Source organism: Podarcis vaucheri, assembly GCF_965113315.1.
Source record: "Podarcis vaucheri genome assembly, chromosome: 1".
NCBI lineage: Eukaryota > Metazoa > Chordata > Lepidosauria > Squamata > Lacertidae > Podarcis > Podarcis vaucheri.
Window position 1 is genome coordinate 87,586,982 of NC_138759.1, and position 22,154 is coordinate 87,609,135.

Genomic DNA, 22,154 nt, shown 5'->3' on the forward strand with positions numbered 1-22,154 from the left:
GAAGAAGCAAAACTCCTGCTCAATTTAGGTTAAGTGGGAAAGACCAGGAAGGTGTGTTTGTGTGCAATGCGCGTGCGCGCACACACGCACACAATACTTATGGGTAGAAGGGCTAAAGCAGGTTGCGGGCAAGGGCTGCATTCCCTTGGTGGAGGGGTCATCAGTTGGAGCCCTCATGAGCCAGAGACAAAGGTGTTTGGGATTATCTACTCCAGAATCAAGAAAACACCCTTTTCAATTTTCACAATGGCTACCTCAAATTAAAATGCCCAATCCTGTGCAGGTTTGTGCAGAAGTAAACCCCACAAGGTTTGATACATAGAACAGAAGACTACAAATTTGTTCTTTGACATCTGGAAGGGGTAAGAGAAACCTTCTTTCCTCCAAGGTATGCAACAAGGGGAGAAAGCAAGTACATTTATCAAATAAAATACTGACCCTTTAACAATCCAGGAAAGATAAGAAGGAAACGAATAGGAAGATTGCATCTGTGATGGAGTGGAAGAGTGACAGTTTCAGGAGACATGGGGTGGGGAGCACATAAAATGGGGCTGGGGGCTGTACACAGCCCCTTGCCTTTAGTTTGCCATTGTGTGGGTTAGAGGCTAACTATCAGATTGCAGCTAATATAAGGCTACCAGCTTCACAAACAATGCCTCCTCTCACTGCCTCCTGCCCAAAATTTCCACACCTTGAATCATCTCCACTTTCAGTCATTTGTACTCCTCATATCTACCAAACCATTCATTCCTAGCAATCCCTCCAAACAGAAATGGTGAACCAAACATAGCTGACCAAGATCCCACCATAGAGGGTACTTCGTGCAACCTCTTTGGGGGCCCAGCAGAACCACACAGAACTCTGACGACACTCCTGACCCTCTTTCCAGCGATAGGCTTTACCAACACAGCCGCTCAGCTCAAGCAGTGCAAAGAAGGTCAAATCAGGACACTCTAACTCCAGCATAAGATGCATAAACTTAGGGAGAAATGGGAGCACTTCAGGATTGTTGCAGAAGGATCACCATGCTGACTCAGACTACTTCATGCTGGTTCACCTTGGTCAGCATTTTGCCTTGTGCAATGGCAGACTCCAGATGAGAAGTTTATAAGCTTACAAGCAGTACAGAATGGCAATACCCAACCTGTGAGCTCCCCTGAATGAGGAGATTGAATCTCTGGTTGTCATGCCTTGTGCTGAATCAGACCATTCGTCAATTGCTTGCATGGGCTAACAGCCGCTCTCCAAGGTTTCTTTCCTAGCTCACCCTGGAGATGCTGAACCTGTGATCTGTCTGTGCAAGGAATGGATCACTGAGCGATGGCTTATCCCAAAGTGGTTAAACAATCAATCCTTCTTCCCATGGAAATCTGGGGATTGTGGGAGTGTGTGGGGAGGTGTCCCTTAACACTCAGCACTCTTAAAAGATTACAGTTCATAGGATTCTTGGGGGGGGGGGAACCATAGATGTTTGCAGTGTTATATTGTGCTTTTAAATGAATGGTGTGAATGTGGCCAGTGTGTCCACTCTAGCTTATCTAACAACTATCAACTCTCTTATGAGTACTGTATACTCAAGTGTCACCTTCATCTCATTCTCCCTCGTTGTCCCTCTAGCCTACCAACCAACTTACTTTTCCCTTAAATGACTCTCTCTCTTTGTCTCAACATTTCAAAAACAGCAAAGAGTCCTGCATCTGACGAAGTGGACAATAGTCTACAAGAAGCCTACAAAAGTTACCGTAGTCTTTAAGATGCCTCAAGACTCTTTGTTGTTTGCACTATTGAAGGCAAGGCAATGTGCATAGACCACTTCCACCCTCAAATGTATTCTTTACACACATCTAATGTGTGCCCTCAGTTACATATTTAGCATGTTGCAAGTGTGTGAAAGGCTGCTTCCAAAAATGGATCCACTTAGATGTATTTGCTTTAAAGAGAGGCGGTGGTGATGTGCATATTCTTCCTCCTCCCCATTTTATCTTCACGACAACCCTGTGAATTAGGCTTCATGGCTGAGTGGGAATTTGAACCCTGGTCTCCGTGGTCCTTGTCCAGCACTCTAATCACTATACCACACTGGGTCTCATAAGCCCGACGGCAGGGGATGGCCTTACTAAGAAATTCTGGGAGCTTCATATAAATAAATATTCTTGTAGATTTGCAGGACCAAAGCAGGCCATAATTAGATGTGGGGGTTTGAAATTGCATGGAGCGAGTGGCAGTCTGCATGAAACAATATGCCTGCTGCACATAGTCACACAACATGGTTCCTATCATCAGTAAAAAAAAAAAAAAAAATAGTGTGAATTGGATACTAGCAGATAAAGAAAAGGAACATTAGTTTGAAATGGATCAAACGGTGCACACTTAAGGTGGAAATTCTACTTGAAAATATAAACAAGGCCTTACTCTGTGGGATATGAGAATCTGAGGGCTGACTGCGTCATTTCACACAGGGGGGTAAACATATCTTCCTCGTTTCAGATACTTTTGTGCAGACAGACAGCGACAGCTTCAAGCTTTTGATAAGCTGATTGTGCAGTCCTCACAGGGAATGAAAAGAAATTTGTACTTTCCAAAAGAAAAGAAGGAATAGTTATTTCACATCAGTCCAGAGCCTGGACACATGGGATCCCTATCTGAAGGTGTCATGTTGGCAAGATATAAGATAGGCCAAGATCTAGCTAAAAACATACTTTCTTAGCCTTTCTAGCACCAGAAAAAGAGAGGACAGAACTCCTGCACCTTTAATAGTTGCACTGAAGAGGGAATTTCAGCTCTGCAAACGCCAAAAGAGTGGAATTACATCACAAAAAATAGAGAAAGGAGGGGCAGATTTGCATACATTTTGCATATGTTCATTTATATAGAGAGATGCAAAGCTAGGAAAAAATACCATAATTTAAATGGATATGCATTTCTTTAAAAATATTTCATGGAAGAACGCAGGAGGCAATTCGTATAAAACGTGCATTTCTGAAGCTAGAAATGGGAATAAGCAGAGGTGGGGGAAACCAATGGCTGCATAGGCTCCCCAGGGTCCAATTCATAACTGGTCCATTAACAATGGATCCACTCCGAGGTCTGAAAGTGACCCTTTTAAAAAGAGGTCATTTATGAGCTGGCGAAGCCTCTAAATCCAAGTGCATTCCCAGTGGTGTCTGCTCTATTAGGGCAGATGGGGCACTGCCCCACCGACCTCAGTCTGCTCTCAGCCAGCCCCCACCTGCTTGCCTCCTTACCTACAGCCAGACCGGGGGGGGGGCACTGCCTGCCAGCTTCCTTCTCATTAGGCTCAAGGCATATACAAATTAGCAGCTTAAAACACAGCAGTTGGTTCCCCCTTCCCACCCTTTGCGTTCGAAGTAGCATTTTAAAATTGCTGTACACATCATGACCTGGTTTATTTCTCCATCTGCCCCCACCACTACCATGCACCCAAATTATTATTCAATGAAGCTGTCATCTGCACAATGACAGCAGATGCCTGGGCCAATTTTGGTTTATTAAAAATAAAAAGAACTGCAAAAAATTGGGCACACACTCACACAAATCTAGCAAGTGGATTGATACCCAACTCAAGTTCATCCCAAACTAAAGGAAACCAGGAAATGCCAGGGGCAGCAATGCTCACTGACCTTCTAGTTAGGCAAGGTTGTGGGTGATTTTTCTTTTCTGGGAAGCTAAATTTGCAGTTGCTGCTGCCTTTTAAAGATAACAGTAAATGTCTCAGAAATCTTCATGTTGGGTTGCTTTTGGGCCAGAGTCTTGATGCTAGAAGCATTCTTAAGGAGCAATAGGGGTGGAAGGAGATAGCATAACATACAGTGGAATCCCTACGGACTTGTTAAAAAGAAAACATCCGCAAAACTAATCCTTTTCCCACTCATTGTTTTTCCCCAACTGTGGGCGGTTAGTATACTGGAGAAGGCGAAAGCAACGGTGCAGGCTGAAAAGCTTTTAGGGGGGCATTTGCATAAGACATTTTTATATGTTCACAAGAGAAATGTGGGCTGGATGAAACTACCGTCAAGAGAATGCTCAGTGGGGCTGAAGACGCAACACTTTCAGACTAATTGGAAAGGGGATAAAGCCAAATGATCAATGTTTGTCTAGACCCCATTAGTTCCTCTCTGTGCTACTCCTTGCTCACTTCGATTCCACACAGACGTCAATATGGGCGCAGTCTCAGATCCAAGCAACCCTCATTTGCCCTGTTATGTACTACCCAGTCTTTCACAGAGGAAGGCAGGAGCGCCTACTAACACCTCTCTTCTCACAGCCCCCCCGCCGTGCTCCCCCCATTACACATTGACTTGCTGGACCCTGAAAACACCTTCCTGGTACTGGTTTTTGAAGCAGAGCATGAGCTTCAGAAACTGAACATAACAGTTTCCCAATTGTAAGAGTTTACTGACTATAAATAGTTCCTCATTTTATTTTCATTTGATCGCTTTTCTTCTTGCAGGTTATGCAACATCACAAATTCGACAAAAGAACCCCTCCCACAACAATAACCACAATGCAGCACCAAAGGGAGCAACGTTATATAGAACACCAAAGAAAAAAGAAAGATTCCAGGTTATCCAGTAAAGAGAAGCCACAGAAAATCAGAAACTAAACCAGCCAGAAGATTTTATATGCTGTAGTATGTAACCAGAAATAGTTTTGAAAACTGAAAGAGGTTGGAATGAAATATTAAGTTTCAGAATAAGTCTGGTTGAATTTATAGAATAGCAGCAGCACATCCGGACACATTTGCTACCCGGTTGCGGAGGCTGGGTGAGCAAAGAAATAAGCGCACTGGCATTTTGTGGGTTAACAAGTACAACAAAATGGTGCAGCCTGGAGATTTTCTTGTTTGGCATTCCAGCCATTCCATTTCTCATCTCCCCAGTTTTGTTCCTCCCTCAATGCTCAGTCAGCATTCCAGCACCATTCCAGCATTCCTGGATTAGAATAGCTCAGCAACAGTTACCTGTGCTCTGGTAACCTCATATTTAGATGGCTGCAACACATTCCATGCACGACTACCTGCAGCTAGCGTGGAAGGTGGCTGCTACTTTTGTGAGTGGTCCTGTGCAAACTGCACTGGTTTGCCAATATGCTATTGGGATCAGTTCAAGGTTTTTGTCACTCACTTACAAATCCCTGAATGACTTTGTTCCCAAACACTTAAAACTCTCCTTTATTAGCTGCAGCCTGCAGAGGAAGCCCTCTTCATGATCCCATCACCAAGCATAGCGCATGGGGTAGTGATGTGGGGAAGGGCCTTATCTGTGGTGGCACCCCATCAATGGCACTCCTTCCCCCTAGAGTAGGGGTGGGCAGATGCCAGACTTTCTGGAACCACTTTGGGTTTTTTAATCAAACCCCAGGATCTACGGGTGCAAAAGCTGTAACAGTTGATATCAGATTATTTGGAGCCTGAGTCATTTAGGGCTTTCAACATCAACTTTAGCACCTTGAAGCGGGCCTGGAAATGAACCAGCAACCAATGCAGCTGTTTTAAAACACAGCATCTGGAAGGAACCCCAGCCAGCATCTGGCTGCTGCACTGTGGACCAACTCAAGTTTCTGAGTCGTCTTCAAGGGCAGCCCCAAGTATATGGGCAGGATTCTTTGGAGAAAGTCATGTGCCTTAAATGTAGAGTGTGTATGTAGCCAGAGCTTAACCTTCAGTGACCTGAGGAGAGCTGAACCCTACAGAATGGAAAGTAGGCCAACGTACATGGACTACATTTTTATTCTTCGGCTATGATGATGGAATTATCGCCAGTCATGGCTGTTGTGAATGTGGTCATTTTGCATAATTTAAGCTTTACATAGATTGTACTTTTTGTATTTTATTACCCCGCTGTTGTGCTGTTCACAAGACACCTCCCCCACCCCCCGTCTATACCCGTAGATATTTTATACAGCTGTCAAATGTGGGCTCCGATCCATGAAGGCTGGTGCCATAATAAACCTGTTAGTCACAAACCCCTTTATTCAATTCTTAAGGGGGGGGGGGAATCATCCCTCAGTCTCCCGAAACAGTCAAAATAGTGACAACGATTTACCAGGGACTTGAAAACAGAGATTGCTCTTGATAAATAAGAACAGTTGGAACATTTGCTGTATATTTCACACATTCGTGCACAGGATGCAGATATTCATTTCCTCCACCCTTCCACATTTTGGGGAACATGGTTTTTTCATTTAAAAAAGGAAGCAGCTGACATTTTCTAAGCTGACAGGAATTTTAAAAGGGCCTAATGCAGAAAGCACTAGTGTCGAGGAGAACATTCCCTTCACCAGGATTTCCTTTGATATCATCATCATGGCAAGGACCCCAGACTGGCTGTGGCCTGTCCCACCTTGTACCCAGGCCTCCACCTTGGGGAGAAAGATCCGGCCAGGGTGCTGACTATGACATCACCAGCTTTGCGCCTAGGAAGCCTTGAGGGGAGAAGGGAGCTACCAAACTGCAACCTGACCCCCCTTGTTTAGCTCTCTGGGTGTCTGTCCACAAGGCTAAGTTGCTTAAGATAGGCTGTGTCATTCACAGCACAGTCTCTTCTCCTCCCTGCAGTGCCATGACCTTCAAGGGACACGGGCCTGGCCTGGCATTTTCCCAGCCGCAGTTTAACAATAACATGGAAGGGGAGCTGCGGCAAGCTCCTGACTTTATTGTTTTAACTCTTTTTAACTGTTATGTTTTCAATTTTTTGTTTTATTCTATATTTTAACTGGGGAAGCTTTAATACCCCCAATGGCTTTGCTATTGTGCATTTTAATTATGTATTGAGTTTATAGCTGTAAACCACTTAGAAGCCATTTTGGAATATAAGAAGTATATAAATCAATAAATGACATAACAACAACAATCATTAAGGGAGAGTCTCTTTGAGTCCCAAGCCTCACGTGTAGCAAAGTGTCTGCATACTTCCTATCTGCACTTAAAGACTATATATAAATAATGCCTAGTGTACATTTACCAAATGTGTACCTACAATGAACAGTGTGCCTTGAAATGTACCTCCTGCTCCAATCACAGCCTATGGTGTTAAGGTCTGAATACCGCTGTGAAAATGCAAAAATGGTTATGTTATTATGAAAAGGTACCCAAAATTCCTCAGCATGCAGCGCATGCAGCATCCCCAGAACCGCCTAGGTGCTCATGCCACTTGCTTGCTGCTTCATTCATGGTTTGCGTAATGTAAAAGAAAGTGTACATATTTGCATCTGTCAAACACTGAAGCGTAGGAGTGAGCCAGAGTCCCAGAAAGGCATAAGCTCCATGCATAACACATGTATATGCGCAAGCTGAACAAAAGGTGAAAGCCATTAGCACAGTAGAAGTACAAAAAATACCGGGAGGCACCAGATTTCGTTCAACAGACAAGCCTATAAGAAACAGCCTGCTATCCTGCTGCTTTTACAAGAACAAGGTGATGGAGTGTGCCAACTAATGCTCACCTCTGTGTGTGTTTATTCTGGCAGAGCTCCTGAGCTTTTAACACGGGGGTGGGAACTTGAAGCCCTCCAGCTGTTGTGGGGACTCCCCATCCCTGCTTTAGCAGCTGCAGGCAGGTAGAATTTCAGCTAGTAAAAGCTCAATCCCTTCAGGTAAAAAGTTTCACCTGCTGGTTTACTGGCTGCCATGCAGCAGTTAAAAAATCACAAGGGGTGGGGAAATTGGACAGCCCTGATACCAGCATGTATCATTTACTAATGATCTCCAGCCACAAACACCTGCACAAGAGGCAACCTTAAAATGAACCATAATTTTAATGTGAAAGAGCAGCATGCTGGTACATGATGCTCAGAAGTTCCCTTGGTGCTACTCTCCCATTCCAGCTGCTGCCACACCATGAATGAAACAAGTCACAATATGGCTCATCACCTCGTCCAAACCTGGGCTCGTGGTTTGTTTCTCCCAAACAAACAACTGTCATTAAGTGAAGAACAAACCTTGGTTACCACTTATGTTTGTTTGGAGAGAAACAAACCATGAGCCTGGGTTCAGACGACACAAAAAAGCAGACTCTGGCCTGTTTCATTCATGGCTTTGCAGCAGTAACAGCAGGGAAGGAGCTCCGTGGAAGCTTCTGAACAGTATGCACCATCATGCTCCTTATTCCCATAAAACAATAGTTTGTTTTAGACTATGGTTTAATATAATATGCAAACCAACCACAAAACACTAGAACCAGAAGATTAGCCAAAGTGCACATAAGACTACACATTCTAAACAAACTGTCTTTCAACACACTAAAGACCAATACATCTCACAGGGTGGCCAGGTGAACGAATGGGCAAGATTTCCCAGCATTAATTACTGTGTAGAAGAGTGAATTTCAGCTAGATTTTTATGCACAAAGGTGAAGGCAGCCTGTCCTCTTTGCTGTGTGCCCAGCCTACATCTATTATGGCCTACATCTATTATTCCATAACCAAGACCAATTTCATCAGATGCAAGGCTGCAACTTACAAAACAGTTCAAGCTACCAGAGGCCACACACACAAAGTTCTGAATGGCTTTTAAAGGCTTTTAAAAAATTCATTAATTTTGAATGTGAAGCTAAGTGCTCTCACTCAATCAAACCAGCAGGAGCGCTGATTGCTGCCTGAGCATACGCAGCCAGCCTCTGCCACAAACTACTGCCATGGGGTTTGTGTTGGGGCCAATTTATACATTTGATTTCGGCATAATCAATGGTAAATCTTTTCTCTCTCTTTTTCCAGGAACATACAGGGTGCAAGTGGAGAAATCACATGTTTAATAACTCACTACCTCCTGTTAAAATACTTCAATTTTTGCACATTGAGAAGGAAAATACTGGAGAGAATTGCTCAGCCTATAGCCTGCTTCCCAAACAAACAAACATATTTTCTGTGTGCAGAGCCATTTTTTCCTTTTCTTTGTTAGGGAGCATTTAACTATCCAGGCCAAGTGGGACCTGCCCAGCCCTAAAAGGTGGTCATGCCAGCCATCCACCCCCATCCTGAGAGCACAGTACTGGCAGTTCCATACATTCAGGATCAAAGCTACTTTGAGTTGGTGCTGCATATCATGGTACAATACAGCAACCCCCCTAAATAGTGGTATAGATGAAATTTCAGTGGCCATGGTTTGTCGTGGAAGCTTACATCTACTGAATTCTCTCTTCTGCACAATTATTAAAGGTGCAGGGACCCTGTCCTCCTTTGTTGAATCTGACCCAAGGCTGAGGGAAGGTTTTCCTTAGTAAAGGGAATCAATTCCACATTCTGTAGTTTTTCCTCTCTTTTTGGACTAATGTAGAATCACAACAGATATGCCGCACTGGTTACGTATGGAATATAAGCATGGAGCAGCTTGAAGTGATATTTGCTTTCCTGTCAATAGATTTTCAATGCCCCCAACTCATTTCTGCTACCTTTGTAGGGGCGACCCCAGTCGGCAAATTTTGACTTGCTTTGTTAGCTAGTCAAAATGTCTGGCTGCAAGGACCTTGTTCCTCCTCCCAGGGTTGGAGTCTTGCCCCTGACCTCATATTGCCCTTCTGAAGTGTCATTTCAGATGAAGGGACCATTTGCAGCTTCCTTTCCTAGCAGTTGTTCTCTTCCCTGGAGGTACTCAGAGGGCCTCTGGACAATCCCCACCTCCAATTCAAGTCCTGGGGCTTATTTGAAAGTTCCACCTCTGAGCAGAGTGGCCATTGGGAAGCAGTGCCTGCCCTGCCATTAGGCTGAGAAAAGCAGCCATTTCAGGCAGTGGATGCTGAGAGAGTGGGGAGAATGATGGCAAGATGCTGGAGGGCTAAGCTGTATGTATGCCATGTGGTGTACCCCATTGCCCAGAAACTAGCCTGTTGCTCTCAGGAGCAGTGAAGGACAGTCTCTCATCACCAGTGCTGAGGTAGAATTCAATGCCAGGCTGCTATGTCAGCTGTGAATGGGCAGTTGGAACCATCTTGTCCTTTGCCTTAGGCAGCAAAATGTCTTGGACTGGCCCTGGATGGGAAAATAGGACAGGGCTCCTGCACCCTGACTGGTGCTGCTGAATTTTCCTCTTCTACACAACTACTAAAGGTGCAGGAGCACCTTCCTCTTCCACATCTGGTTGCTCTGCTTCTAATATGCTTTGTGAACCAGAACTACAAGCCCCAATATTTTTCTTTTCTGAGCCAGAGAGGAAGCCTTTTTTTCCACTCCCAGGAAGCAAAGCACCAAAACCTTTCTAACCTTGGAGTTGGAGAGCAGAATGGGAAAGATTATCCCCAGAGTGCTGTGCTGCACTTCTGAAATGCTCTGAGTATAATTAGTTATAACAAGAATCTCATTCAGCTCTCACTTTCCCTGCCTGCTATTCAAAATCTCTCCAGATTCTCCTATTCAGAAACTCAAGAGATGTAACTTTATTTTCCCTGTCAATTGACTGCACAGCGTTTTCATGAAAAGTTCTCGGCCTAAGGTGTTCATTTTGCATTGTTTTTAAACTTATCTATGCCTTTTGCATAGTTTTAAAAACCATTTTAAAGGCACTTTCAGACAACCTGTTTATTGAGCATACATCCTGATTTGTTTGCAGGCATATTAGGCAATGTTGGCCATTTAATAAACATTCATTAAAATTTGTTTGCAGGGAGGTTAGGCAACTCTGTATCAAAACAAGGGATACACAACACTTTCCGGGGCTTTCCCCCACAATTTTCCTGATGGAAAAAGTCTTATCTTTAGGGCAAGCGGATTTCTGGGTCAAGGCCTCTCAATCAACTAGAATTGTGCAACCTGGATTTGCCAACATGTGATTGAAATCCCATTCAAAGTGCACTGAATTGTTTTTATTGTATGTTTGTAAGTCGCCTTGAGACTTGTGTGAAAGTTGACTAATGATAATAATAATAATATCTGGCTCTGGGTGAGTATTGCCAGCTTCATTGGGTGTGTTTGGTGGACACCCTTCCTCGTCTCTCCCCCCCCCCTTGCCCTGAAGGTGGTGAAACATGTCAGGAGCCAGTGGGAGTGGGGAGAGAGAAGAAGGCGGCCATGTTCTCAGGCATGAGACGGCAACACTCAGAGAAAAGCCTAGATGCCTGAGGAGGGTTCAGTGCAATGTTCTAGTGTAAGCACTATATTTACTCCCCTTGTGGGCCTGGCACTTGCCCTCTGCCTGGTGTGTAACACAAGCTCTGGCTGCCCCGCTAGAATCTGAGGGGCTGGCACATTCCGTCGCAAAAATAGCCACCAAACCCCAAGCGAGAGGCTGACTGACTGGACAGCTGCAACAGACAGAGCCGTCACACAGAAACTGGGACTAGCAATGCATTTGGGACGTGCCGCCCCCTCCCCCCGGCAGCATGTGGAGGGGTTGTTCTTGGCCCAGGGATGCTTCCAGTTGGACAGCGCCAAAGTCACTCAGTTTGACACATCTGGAGGGCAAGGAGACCATTTTGACTACCACTTATGCCGGATTTTAGTCCACTTATCCGCTTGTGCTTCTGATGAGGAGGAGAAATGGGGGTTGCACTATGGCATGAAGACGTTATAAAAGCAGAGAAAGAGCAATAATGTAAAACACATGCTTTTTGACTGTCTTGGTCTTGAGGTGCAACCGTGCTATTAGATCCTTAACTGATAGGGTGGGAACTCAAATGGGTTCAGTGTCCAATAGGGTGCAATAAGCAGGCTATCCGAACCCTGTTCTCCAGCTACGTTAATAGCTCCCTGGCAGTCATGCACATCTGTACAATAGAAGTCCTGTCAGTGACTTGTTTGGAAAGAGGTTGTGCCTTTTGAACTATGAATCTTGATAGATCCGAAACCTTTGCATCACTTTGGAACTATTTAGTTTATTAGCCACATCTTTGCATTTGTATTTCAGCAGTCCTAAGCAGGACTTAGGACACAGGCCCAGGACACAAATTTGCATTAACACTTGCATGTGCTAATTTATATGTCTGCTCAGGCATCCCCAACATTGTGCTTTGCAGTACACCCAGCTTCCCTGTAAGCAAAGTGAAAACATGAATCGCTGGCTTTTTAAAAGAGGAGGAAGAGGCAGAAGATACAGGGCACAATGCAAAATGCTGGGGCTAAGTCCCTTATAACCCAGACTCTTTCCCCAAAGTGTTTAGGATTTAAATTGCTGTTTTTAATTTGCGGATATCTAGGATGGGAAAAAATAGCAGATTTTAATATAGTCTACAAAACTCAGAGGGAAGGGGTGTGTGTATGTGTGTGTCTGTCTACATCAATCAATCAATCAATCAATCAATCTATCTATCTATCTATCTATCTATCATCTATCTATCATCACTCTTGTTATGTCATTTCCTTGGGCATCTTGGTAATAAGTTGATTTCTTTTTTTAAAAGAAAGAGAATGGAAACCTTGGAGTTATCCCATTTTATCCTCACATCAAACCTGTGAAGCAGGCTAAATACCACCCAATTGTGATTGGAGCTTCCTTTCTCTCAGGGAAGAAGAAGGAAAGCAAACTGTTTCAACACAGCATGACATGCAACACCTGTGGGGCATTAGAAGTGAGGCTACATCTGCAGCAGGGGCGTATGTATAGTTTGCCCATACATACTCCTGCCCACCTTCGATCAAAGTCAGCATGTTATTAGTAGAGGTCTCCACAAGGGGAGTTTTGACACTTTTGAGCATCCAGTCTAGAAAAACATCCTGATGCTGGTTAGTCAACAAAAGCAAAATCGAGCCGATTATATCAGTAGGGACAATGCTGGGAACACATAATGAATCATATTATGAGGAGTTTGGGGGATCGGTCTGGGCTCCTTCCAAATCTTGGGATCTGGGTGTGGGGATTTGGTGGAATGTATAAGAGCAAGCTTGCCAAAGCAGTTCCTTTGTCAAGGTAAGTGCCATAAACAAAGAAGAACAAAAGCCAGAGAAATGTGTGAGAGCTGAGCTGGGAGCTGGAGGCAGAGAGAGACATGTTTTTGCTCTGTGTTGGATTCAGAGCTGTAACTAATTGAGAAGCAAGTGTGAATGCTGTGAGCTCCTCCATCTTATGCTCGGGTTGCACTTACGTGCAAATCAAACCATATAGCCTAAAAACACCGCAGTTGACCTTCATTCCATGGAAACTGAACACTGGATAAGTGGTGGAACTCCTGGAGTCTCTTACTGCTCAGAGGCTGAGTTGGCATTTAACAGTATGAACCATATGAAACAAAGAAAAGTGATCAAGCACAGCAGGTGCAGAGAGGATCAATGATAATCTAAGGCGTGTGGGAAGCCTATCTGTGTTTGTAGCATGGAAAAGCAGATCAAAGAAGAGCTAACCCTAATCTCCTGTCTAGGCAGCTAGTCCTGGGTACTAAAAAAAAATAATAAAAAATAACAACTGAGAAGAATGTAGAGACTGCCAGCATGGGTCAACACTGGAATACAGTCTGCAATGAGATGTGAAATAGCATATATGGCATCTTTCGCTATTAAATAATTATAACAAACCCATACACATTTAGGATTAGGAAACATGGCCTCTAGCGCAGAGGATGTTACATATGGGAATTTTCACACACACAAATTTGGTAACAGAAACGGCAACAAACCCACCACCTCTTTTTCATTGTACCTAATCCTTTCTTCAACACATGCACACACAACTTGCTCACTCTTGCACAAAATTACAGTGCACATATGCCAGGATATCCACACATAAACACATGTTCTCCCCGATCCCTACATCCTGGTCATGCACAAACACACACCCATTGGGGTACACATTTACTGAGATCTACTGTTCTGCCAACCTGGCAGTTCAAAAGCATGCCAAAGTGCAAGTAGATAAATAGGTACCGCTCCGGCGGGAAGGTAAACAGTGTTTCCATGCGCTGCTCTGGTTCGCCAGAAGCAGCTTAGTCATGCTGGCCACATGACCTGGAAGCTGTATGCCGGCTCCCTCGGCCAATAAAGCGAGATGAGCGCCGCAACCCCAGAGTCGGTCACGACTGGACCTAATGGTCAGGGGTCCCTTTACCTTTAGCTTTACTGTTCTGTTAGATAAGCCCTTCTGGTGGAAAAGGAAAGTTTGTCACCTCGTACCCCTCCAATTTTCTCTTTTAATTCTCTAGTGACAGTTTGGTGGGGGTTATTTGTCAGCAAGGGAACAGGGTGAACTCAGGCAGAGCCACACCATACATTTAAAGCACATTCAATACACATTTCAAGAACATAGCTTTCCCCCAAAGAATCCTGGGAACTGTAGTTTGCTAAGGGTGTGCGGAATTGTAGCTCCTTGAGGGCTTGATTGACAAGTTAAATGTTAAAGAGTGCCACTGTCCTGTTCTCTTTTTCACATGGTCAATCTACATTACCTTCTGAAGAGAGAGGCCCACTGTCTCAGTTTGCCCTAGAGAAGGCATGACCTACACTGGATTAAACTCAATGCTTTTCTGTGAAGGCTGCCACTCCCCTGCCCCCCTGCTTCTGGCAGTCATTTTGTGCTGGCGCCTACAACACTTTTATCATGATCTGTATCAGCACCTTACTTTTGACCAAAACACTAATTAGACTGGATTATTCAATTGTTTTCATTTTTCTGGTGTTAATTGCCCCCAAGCAATTGAGGGGGTCTCTGCTTAGAAAAGCACACCATGCCTATCATAGAATAGACCTACCTTTTCAGAAACCTGCAAATCTCAACTTTCTCCTCACAATTAGCAGCTCTCTTGTTGCAGAGAGAGTGGGTGAGTGATTCATGTCAAAGCCTCAGAACAAGCAGGTGTGGAGAACTCAAAGCCGAGGATCTGAGGACTCACCACATTCCTGGAGGGGGACAACATAAATAGGCTGCCCAGGTAGTTTTACTGGCACTTAGTCTTGTTCCACCCATTGCAGATTAGACATGGGTCACTCCCCTTTTGGTCTTTCCATTCTTTAGCAGAGTGCAGACTTCTTGCACCTTATAGACTTCACTCCTTAGCCATTCTAGCCTCACATTCACTATATGATACTCTTATTTCTCTCCCCCCTCCCCTTATGATCTGACTTATTCACACTATCACTTGACCCATATATTGACCATCTTGTGTACTGATCAATTCTCCCAGGTATAAAAGCTTTCTCATTCCTCCACAGCTGTTCCTTGTTAAAATCCTATCTTAGCTGCTGAACTGAAGCTCAGTTAAGCAAAATCTTCAGATTTTCTATGCATCTGATAAGATCCACTTCAGCGGGCAAGATTGGATTTTCACAACGCATAGCTTCAGAACAACGAGAAACGCGCTCCAAGCTGGGAGAAGTGATCAATACACAATACAGTCAAAATATGGGTCAAGCAAATGTGTGGGTGAGCCCCTTGTCTCATCTTTTCAGCAAATGCCTTGGCCCAACTCTCTGAAGATCCAGCTTCTTCTCCTCCTTTTTGAGAGCATGTTAATATTTCTTTGCCTCCATTGTACTCCGACTGCTAGTTTGCGAAACCGCACTTACAAGACCTTAGCCACAAGCCCTATGAATCCTTTAGCTCAAAGCACTTTTTCTTCAAACCAGTTTCCAATTGACCAGAAAACTTGCCTTAAGATGCTTGAGACAGGTGCCAACCATGGTACCTCTCAGAGGATTCCCCGAGAAGGATCTGAAATTGGATCTCCCACTCCACACACACCCTCTTTAAAACAGCTTGGTGGGGGACTGTTTTCAATCAGCGCAGTGGTGGGGATCTTTAAGCTCTTCCCTTGTCTTATTTCCCATATGTACCTCACCCCCTTCCCTTCTACAGAAGGAAACAAGGCAAGTACCTGTATGATGGAATCATGGAGTTGGCAGGGACATCAAAGATCCAACCCCTGCCAATGTAGAAAATCTGCTACAGCAATCCCTGGTCAGTTGGGTGCCTCCCCCACCCTGTAGAGTCAATTACGGGTTTTGAGGAGTCATTAGGCTGGGGAAACAGTGGGAGGGGGAGCATTAAAACTGCTCCAGTCAGACTATGCATGTGTGCGTGTGTACATACCCTGTACATACACATTTGCTTTAAAGGGAAAGCATGAGAAACCTAGTCACACTCTACCTCACATCAAGAAAGGGAAGAGCAGGGCATAGGCAATGTGGATTGCGGAGGGGAAAGGGCAGAAGGCCCTGCAGCTGCATCCTGTTTTGGTGCCTCAGAACACTGAAAGGCAGAGGCACTTTTTTCCAAATGAGAACTTGGCACCTGTTCTAATGCAACCTAAGGCCCCTTTTCTGCCCTTCTGCCCCTGTTTTCACATGTACATTTGAACAAATAAAGATGGCTAGCCAGAAAATACAAGTGCATAGATATGTATGCATTTGCAAACGTGCATACGGGTTTGTTAAAGCACTGTGGTTTTGATCCTTTGCTTCCAGGCAAATACCTGCACAGTTTATTGTGCTGGCTGTGGTCCACAGCCTGGCAGCTGTCCAGTTTCAAACCTCTTCTTTCCGTAGAGCCTCTTGAGGCAGGCAAATGACTTGCCTATGATGCTGTGCTCCCAAAAAATGCTGTCCCAGTGCTGACACCTGAAAAATTCAGGTCCCCATGTCACCCTCCATAAAAGAGTAACTATCTCAGATGTGGGATCTCCACCCACCCAGTATAACTACGTAGGACAATGGCAAAGGTACCAGGAGATCAATCATCACCTGGCACAGAAACTCTGAGCCTCACCAGCAATGTTGCTCGCTGCTACGTTTTCTTCTCTGCTCCTGCAGAGCCATGATGCTGTCTTGTCCCACGTATGGGTCCTCAATCCCATAATTATGAAGGGGACAGTTGTGCCAGCATGCCAACCCCTCCCTGCTTCCCTTGTTAAGCTAATCAGCCCTGAAGTCAGCACCTGTGAAGGTTGGCAAGGCAGAGCAGAGCACAGGACTAGGTGTTCTTGCAAGGTTTGTCCCCAAGGATGGCACTGCAGCATGGATACAAAAAGGCTGGGCACCAAGTCAGAAAGAGAGAGAGAGAGAGAGAGATGAAAAGGACCAGGTGAGTCCTTGGCAAATGAGGAGTTAGTGCGGAAAGGCTGCAGGAGGAGGAGAGTGAAGGGCGATGGAATGAGAGCACTGTTGACGGCTGCCAAAGGGAAGGGGCCGAAGGAGAAGGGTGCACATAGCAAGGACACAAAGGGCTGGCTTAAAATAAAAATTAAAACCAGGCTCCAGAGAGGGACTTTGGCTGAAAACTCCAATAAGGTATTGGCCACGTTGAATAGAGGTGGCGTAGCAGTGTGGTGAGGAGTGTCAGCTGGAGCCAAGCAGGCCATGGCTTGAATTTCAGCGCAGGCAGTGATCTTGTTTATGTGGCCTCACAGCTCCATGGCAGGACACCTGGTTTGCATGCAGAAGGTCCTAGGTCCAGGCCCTGTCATCGCCATTGGAAAGGATCAGGGGGTAGGTAGTGGTGGAAGGGCCTCCATCTGAGACCCTGAGTCATTATCAGACATAGACAGGCTGGGTGGACAAATAGCCTGCCCTGGTCGAAGGCAGCTTCCTATGTCTCCCTAAGCCATCATCTCTCTCCACCTGGAGACACCACGTCACAGCAAATGATGCCAGCTGAGGCCCAAGAGTACCTTTGTTTCTGCACCTACAATGGCAGCCACCATAGCAATTTTCCCAAATCGTGATGGCCCAAGTGTTTTGTCATTCTGTGGCATTCTGGGTAAAAAGCACATGGTGGCCATCAGATAATTTTCTTCTTCTACCCCACTGTACTGCAGAACAATTGCATTGGGGGGAGGCATTGTGTTTTGGGAAAACAGGGGCTGCCTCCAGACTGTCAGTATTTTGTGGGAGGTTTTCAAGCAGGCAGATTAGATGAAAACTTATCTCCCACCCAGCCCAAATCATGATGAAGCTTAATTATATCACTTCAAATGTGGAATTATCAGTGTCCCTAAATGTACTTTAACTGTACAGTGCGAATGTGACCAATGTAGTCCCTGATCATGTTAGCTGTTGGTCTTTCCTTTCTGCTACCCCTTCCTTCTGACAATAAACAAGAAATTCTGGGACTGGGAGTCCCTGGGAGAGCATTTCACACAGGGCACAGATCTCTCTGTCTCTCAAATGAGAATTCCTAGTTTAACTGCACAAGCACACACTCGGTTCTAAAGAAGAGATGGGGCCATGACTCACTGTTCAGAATATTACTTGTTTTGCTCAAGCACTGCTTTTGATTGGCTCCAGTAAAAACCCCAAAAGATCTGGACAGTAGGTGCACAGCTACAGGGAAATCAGCTTGCACAAACATTGCCAAGCGTTATCTACAATTTAGCTTCAGCTTCCCGGCAACCTGAGCTGGGGTCCCCTGGATCTCTGATCCCCAATAAAGTGCTTCTTTCCTCCTCATGCTTGGATCCTGCCTCTGGGTTGAAAATGGGGTGGGGTTGGTGGCATAAACAAAATGAGATGTCCATCCTCTTCTTCCTCAGACTATTACAATCCATAGCATCTGGCTGGTCATGGTTAGGAACGAAAAAGGTTCTGATCCAGAAAGGTAACTTGTACATTTTGGATAAAGGTGGTCTAATTGACATCAGCAGTAGGATTCCCCCCACCCCCAGAAGACTCTTGTTTTATCAGTACCAACCAGACCCCTACCTAATACCGTGGGATACTCTTAGTAGAAGCCCTGGATTAGTATCATAGAATCATGGAAGGGATTCTCAGGGTCATTATTTGGTCCAGCCCCCTGCAATGCTGGAATCCAGCCAGCCCACAGCCATCCTTGGGTGGGCCTGAACTGCCAGCCTTCTGGTTAATAGCCAGATGCATGGACCCATTGCGCCACACCACCTAGTTCTACATTACTACTTCTGCACTGAACAATGATTGTTCTTAAGGAAAATAGGCAGGAAAGGGCAACTTCTAACTTTGAGGATCAGATGTGGGCAAAGTGGGGTGGTTTACCCAAGCAGTGGATGCTGAGGGCAGGGAGCAGAGTTTAAGTACTGGAGCTGTGTGTACCTTGCGTCCTGCCCTGCACCCAAAAGCTAGCCTGGTGCCAGGGGAAGCCGGTCCATGATTAGGTCAAATGGCAACTGCCCCCACCAACCTCAGCCTGCCCTTATCGAGCTCACACTCGCCTGCGTTTACTTGCAACCAGTCCAGGGGTCTGGCTATCGCCATCCTCTTCCTTGGTCTTATGGTTGTCCCTTGTAGAAATCAGCAGGTGGAGTCCAAAACAGAATTAAGTGGCTCTGCCTGTCATTGGCTCTAGCTCCACCTACTGCTGGCCTCCTGCATTACACCTTATCAGTCCCAATAGACAGCAGTCACCACTGCCTGCCTGATGCCCTGCGGTGCAGGGGAGGGTGCTGTGAGTACTGAAGTAAGATCAAGCTGCCAGTCTCGTTGGCTTGTGGTAATGAAATGGAATGGGCCACTGGAATAGCTCAACTGGTAGAACATGAGAAGCTCAGGGTTGTGGGTTTGAACCCCGTGTTGGGCAAAATCTTTCTGCACTGCAGGGGATTGAAAAAGATGACCCTTCCAGTTCTATGATTCTATGCTGCTTGCTGGGACCAGGATGTGGCAGGGCAGCAGCAGGGGTAGGCATGTCCCAAGTTGACAGCTGTGGGTCCAGGTGTGTGCACACTTATGCCTGCCACCACCATCAATCCACCTCACCTCACCCCAAGTTGGTCCTGCTGAGTGGCAGCACCGCCTCCACCTCATGCACTCCACCTCATGCAACTTGCAATTGGCAAGATGTCCGGGGCCAGTCCTGGGAGGATTGTGCATGAGGTGGGAATTGAATTGACCCACATACTAACAGCAACAACACTTTTGCTTTTTATTGTCCCCCCTCAGACATTGTGCGCGCTTAAGTAGAGCCCTGCCGGATCAGTAGCCAACCAGATGCCTATAGGAAGCCTGCATGCAGGAACATATACATGGAGGTCAGAGCATGATGACATTGCTGGCCTCACGCCCAACATCCATGTGGCACCTTCTATGTGTCTTGGAAGTCCAGACACCTGCCTAGGGAAAGTCTATGTGCGAACAGCTGTTCACACATAGGCTCCCACGTGATCAGAGACCCTGGCTGCACAGGGTTTCTTACGATGTAGAACTTTCCCCATGCAGACAGCCCATGCACGAGTATCCAGAGGGCATGGCCAGAGCCATGCAATATGTTGGGGCTGAGGCCAGCAGTGCAGTCCTGTTGCTTTCTTCCTCTGTGTGTAGGTTCTCTACACATAAAGAACACCTGAATGGGATAATTGCTAAGCAACATTGAAAGCAGGGGCATTGCTAGGCGGTATTTAAAAGATTCAGGGCACAGGCCCATGACACGCATTTGCAAACAACAACAAACACCTATATGCCAAATTGTATGTACAGTACAGATGTGGATGGTGGGTGGGCGTAATCTCACCAGCCCTGGGGTCTGCAGTGTGCCCAGCTGTCCTGTAAGCAAAGTAAATTCCTTCCTCCAGTGGCAGCAGAGCAGCCTTAAATCTGCATTGCAAACCTACATTGTGTTAAGAGAAACAGTGACGGGGGGGGGGATCTATAGCCCTCCAAGAGGCTGTTAGCCTACAATTCCCATTAACCCTGGGCATTGGCTGTACTGACTAGGACTGATGGGAATTATAGTCACAGGGTCTAGAGGACGACAGATTCCCCATCCCTGCTGTAGGTTCTTTCCCATAAGAACCATTCATTTGTTCCTTGCACACTGCATTCAAGTTCACAAACAAATGAACATAATGGGTGGGAGCCAGAGGAGCAGCAACATTGTGGGCAGGAGTTGTCTCCCTGTGATGGAGGAAAAGGTTTCATACCCTCCATCACCAAGCACATAAGGTAACATTAGAGATGGGCCTTCCACCCTTAGGCCTAATCCGTGCGATCCTTCCCTCTTACAGGGAGGAAAGCAACATTATGCTCGGTTAGCCTCACATCATCTTATATGGTGGTGAGTGGGGAACCCTTCAGCATAAGAAAAATGGCTGACTCAACCAGGTAAGACTGAACTCCTCTATGTTTTTTCTCTGTTACCAGTATCTCTGGAACCGAAATCGTTAGGCCTTGTTACAAAACATTTGCTACTCACCTATCCTGGTCAGCTGCGAAGTTGAGTGCCATCATCCCCACTCCTGGTCAGTCGGCTTCTTAAGCTGCAGCTAACTGGTTCTGAGGAATCCCTTGCCATATTGAATTTCCCCGTATGCCTTGGAGTGGACTGGTGCATTTTGAGCAGTTTAACACGGCTGGTGGCTTCCCAGACTCAGGGAAGCTCAGAGCAGAGGAAATAGGCAAGCAAGTGGGCTGAAGGGGCATCTGCCTCAGCATGGGCAGATCCTACCATGGCCTTTTTAGCTTGGCATTTACCCAAGTGTTCCAGATGCTCATTCTGGCCCTGTGTCTAACAAAGGAGGCCCAGGAAGAAGGTAGGCCTCCCCAGACTGTCTAAATTATACAAAGCTTGAGGATTTGAACATATTTGTTTTCTCTGCAGTTTGCTGAATGTGGAAGAGGGCAAGGGATGGGGTGGTGGTAAATTTACAAGGCTCCCGTCCACACATTCCCTGTGAAACTTTTGGGTCATATTAGGGCCAGGGTTGTTTTTCCCCTGGCCCAGATGTATCTGTATCCATCCAGGTTATGACCTTCACCTCCCTGACAAAATAGGTGCCAGTGCCATCAATTTCCCAAGAGGAACAGCTGCCATGTGATTCTCTGGTGGCTTGGATGATGCTCAGAGAACACAACCCAGAGATGGCGCCAGATGTGTTTGTAACACAAATATGGGTTTTTTCAGGAATGTGGGGACCCCAAGGCTGCAAAGATGGCAGGGGCCTCCCTAACACATCAACAGTAGAGTTGCCAAACCAGAAAGGGTTGTTCCTCTGCCTCTCCTGTCCTTGACACCGACTCAGAAAAACGAACCACACCTAGCAGTGTTTTCCCTTCTACGCCTCTCTTAATACTGTTAAAGGAGAAAGGGTGTTTTCTCTGAGTTTTCCAACCCAGTAAGCCCAACTTTAACCCTAAATCTGAGCAGAGATCACAGAACTGCAATGCAAAAACAGGATGTATTGCCTCTGCACACGCCAGTCCTGGCCTATGTATTGCCGCCACCTTCCCAGTGGGCCCACTTTAACCCAAACCACCACCTTCCCCTATCTCTGACACAAGCTGGAATCTTCGGTTGGTAAGCTTCAGCTTCTATTGCGCAC

The 22,154-nt window shown here is 45.8% G+C and overlaps 1 protein-coding gene across 3 annotated transcripts in view; it reads right to left on the minus strand.

Moving 5' to 3' along the window:
- Window positions 1-22,154, minus strand: part of SPEG (striated muscle enriched protein kinase) — a 110,251-nt gene that overhangs the window by 84,859 nt on the left and 3,238 nt on the right. Inside the window, exon 1 of one of the 3 annotated variants that reach the window (XM_082237163.1) lies at window positions 21,029-21,132. The exons of the other annotated variants lie outside the window; for them this stretch is intronic. The gene's annotated coding sequence lies outside the window, so the exon portion shown is untranslated. Of the gene's footprint in view, window positions 1-21,028; window positions 21,133-22,154 lie in introns of those variants that run through there. 3 annotated transcript variants of the gene reach the window in all.